The sequence below is a fragment of the Sinocyclocheilus rhinocerous genome, unplaced genomic scaffold (assembly GCF_001515625.1).
Source record: "Sinocyclocheilus rhinocerous isolate Xijiao unplaced genomic scaffold, SAMN03320098_v1.1 scaffold851, whole genome shotgun sequence".
NCBI lineage: Eukaryota > Metazoa > Chordata > Actinopteri > Cypriniformes > Cyprinidae > Sinocyclocheilus > Sinocyclocheilus rhinocerous.
The window spans coordinates 833,122-836,562 of NW_015624573.1; the positions used below are offsets into that span (position 1 = coordinate 833,122).

The following is a 3,441-nucleotide window of genomic DNA, read 5'->3' on the forward strand; positions in this document are numbered from 1 at the left end:
CGCTGAAATCATGCGTTTTAAACCATATGAGTTTAAACATCTGATATAAGGTTTTCTGGGCGCACACATCCGAAGCACATGGACAAAAAGCGGCTGTCACAGCATGTGAGTACTAAAATAAGTTCTCATTCACACACAAGTTTATGTTAAAAACACACAGGAGTTATAAAAACAGTCGGTTATGTCTGTGAAGGTAAACTGCTGGGAAATAAATTGCATGTTTATTTTAGATCTAAATAGTGCTCTGTGCTCCTCAGTGCAGACAAAAGTCCTATTTGCATGGGATTAGTATTGTCTGGGGACCCATTGTATGGTGTAGCGATATGACAGCACCCAAAATACTATCAAACACTCCAACGCAGCTCCATTCTTCGCAAAAGATGGATAAAAAGGCGCACAGGAAACAAAAACCTCAAAATTATATACAAGGCGCCAAATGCTGGCCAAATCACAGAGATGCAGATTTGCACGGGACTAATATTATCACAGGACCTCTGTGTTCGGTGAAATCTGGTAGGTCATTTGCGGGGGAATTTTTACTTTACAAATTACAGACATGGCCGATTCGCACGGGATTAAGATCACAGACAACCTCCGCAATTATTACAAATGATTGGAGGTCACCATACTAATCCCGTGCAAATAGGGCTAATGGCAGAACAGTTAGTATGTTTTGCTCAAACTTTCGCCATGGCATTAGAGCTGGTACCGTACCAGAGTTTGTTTGGAAGCGGACCTAGACCACCTCTTCAGATGGGTCTCGGTACGGTTGTTTGGTCCGCACCCAAGTGCGATTGCTGCATTCACACCTGCCAAAAAAGTCCGCACCAAGAGGGGAAACGAACTTGAGTTCGATTCAATCGAACCAAACAAGACAGGTGTGAATACACCCTCAGAAACGTAGCAATGACATCGGTAAAACAGTCCATGTGACATCAGTGGCTCAACTTCAATTTTGCGAAGTTACGAGAATACTTTTTGTGCGCAAAGAAAACAAACATAACAATTTCAGTTGTGTTGCTGTCTATGCAGGGTCAGAAAGCTCTCAGATGTGATCAAAAATATCTTAATTTGTGTTCTGAAAATGAACGAAGGTCTTACGGGTTTGGAACGACATGAGGTTGAGTAATTAATGAATTTTAATTTTGGGGTGAACGGGACTGAAAATATAAACATAATTGCCACAAATATGCCACGTCAGCCATTGGTCGAATAAACAGATAGCCACGCCCACAGCCCATGCTATTGGTCAAGTAAATGTTGTCAGGAGGTAGCTCAAAACAATTGGTGAAACTTTCATAGTAGCAGAGACATGTTGATAGTTTTTGGAAAAGTAAACTTTTAATGGCTTGCTTATTGTTGTCTCTGCGTATTAATCTGCAATAAGAGTATTTTCCCACCGAAAACGTTACATACTTTGACTTTTATATTACTGTAGTATTGTCACTGTGTTGGTCTTGTTCCTATGTCGATAGTTTTATACATTGTAATTGATCATGAAATCAATATTTAATGTCCACTGATCTATTTGCATGTCTTAAGAATATTTTAGTATTTATTATATAATATTTAAGATTTGTGTGCTTTATTTGCATTTCTTTACTCAGTTTTCCTGTAAATATTTTTTCAAAGCACACAAAAGCAAGTCAGCTAGTGAACTGACCTGACAGGGCAACTAGAAACCATCTAACAAAACAGGCGAGCTGAGATAAACCATTTATTAATTTTGTACATAATACCATGGTATATGAGTATAGTACTTATATAGTATATATAAATATATTTATCAAATAACCATGCTATCATAACCTAATACCATTACTTTACAGTAGCCTACTTCTCACTAAAGATTATTTGTCAAGACTAGCTCAAGGGCAATCCAGCAAGGATGCCTTTACTTTCTGCTTGTTATTGTCAAAGTTATGAACTGGAACTGTGTGTGAGTGTGTCTGATGGAGAGAGAGAGAGGTGGAGGGGGAAGAAAGGTACAGAATGATTGATTGATGGAGCGAAAAGAGACCGAGCAAAGGGAAGTGAGGGGTGGGACTGAGTGAAAAAGGAGTGGAAGTGAAGGGGGAGGGCCAGAGAAAGCAAAGAGAGGAGAGAGGCAGTGTGCATCTGTGTGGGGTCAGTATCACATGCTTGGCTCTTGCACACCACACTGTTGTTGCTGCGCTTTGATCTGGGTGCATCTGACATGCAGTACTTTCTTTCTTTCTTTCTTGTTAAGGGAGGCATAAACTTGCAGAGAGATACGCTGCATGATTCACACCTATGCTGAGTCAAAAGAGCTCCAGGGATCTGCACAGGCAGGTAAGATCTCTTTAATTTGATCACATAACAGACTGTCACTCCTTTTTAAAGCCAGTGGTTCAGTGGTTATACACAAACTAATGATAAACCGTGGCGTGTTGGACATTAGTTTGGTTTGATCGTGCAGTTCACACACTCTGCACAATCAAAATGTGTGTAGTCTGTAGTCAGATGGTTTTACTGTGATCATCTGAAGAGTACAGAAGGCCACTTTACACTCTCAACGCAAACATGTTGCAGCCAAAGAGATTTGACAGAGGAATTCCAAGGTCACAAACTTTTCTGGTGGTGTATCATGTTTTGTTGTCTGTTGTGTTGTGTCGTGTTGCTGTGTGTTTGTGTGATAATTGGAGCCAGTTCGGGAAACATGGATATTTATTTGTCAGTCCAGATGATCACAGGGCTGGTCAGTGTGTTGTGCAGAGAGTGTGTGTATTGTATGCAGGTGTGATTTTGTGCATATATTCTTTTAAATTTGTTAGCAATATGTTTGAGACAAAAGTTTTGGTGATAAGGTTATATATTTGTATTTTTTATTCTATAAATTATATATATCATAAGTAATATACAGTAAAAAAAACATAAAATCTGTGTTATATTAATTTTATATACATAGTTATACATATACGTTAAATATGTAATATATATTATTTTTTTATATTTTTTTATTATTTATGTAAAGACAGACATTTATATAAGTGATGTAAAAAATCATTAATATTGTCGATTAATTTTATGTGTGCATGAGTGTGTGTGTCTATACATATATATATATATATATATATATATATATATATATAAATGTTAGCAATATGTTTGAGACAAAAGTTTTGGTGATAAGGTTATATATTTGTATTTTTTATTCTATAAATAAATTATATCATAAGTAATATACAGTAAAAAAAACATAAAATCTGTGTTATATTAATTTTATATACATAGTTATACATATACGTTAAATATGTAATATATATTATTTTTTTATATTTTTTTATTATTTATGTAAAGACAGACATTTATATAAGTGATGTAAAAAATCATTAATATTGTCGATTAATTTTATGTGTGCATGAGTGTGTGTGTCTATACATATATATATATATATATATATATATATATATATATAAA

General features: G+C 35.6%; 1 protein-coding gene across 3 annotated transcripts in view; it reads left to right on the plus strand.

Moving 5' to 3' along the window:
• Nucleotides 1-2,097: 2,097 nt before the first annotated feature.
• LOC107744459 (ras guanyl-releasing protein 3-like) overlaps nt 2,098-3,441 on the plus strand; it is a 32,612-nt gene continuing 31,268 nt past the window's right edge. For 2 of the 3 annotated variants that reach the window (XM_016558144.1, XM_016558128.1), the window contains exon 1: nt 2,154-2,313. The gene's annotated coding sequence lies outside the window, so the exon portion shown is untranslated. Of the gene's footprint in view, nt 2,128-2,153; nt 2,314-3,441 lie in introns of those variants that run through there. The other variant, XM_016558136.1, reaches the window with a different exon arrangement.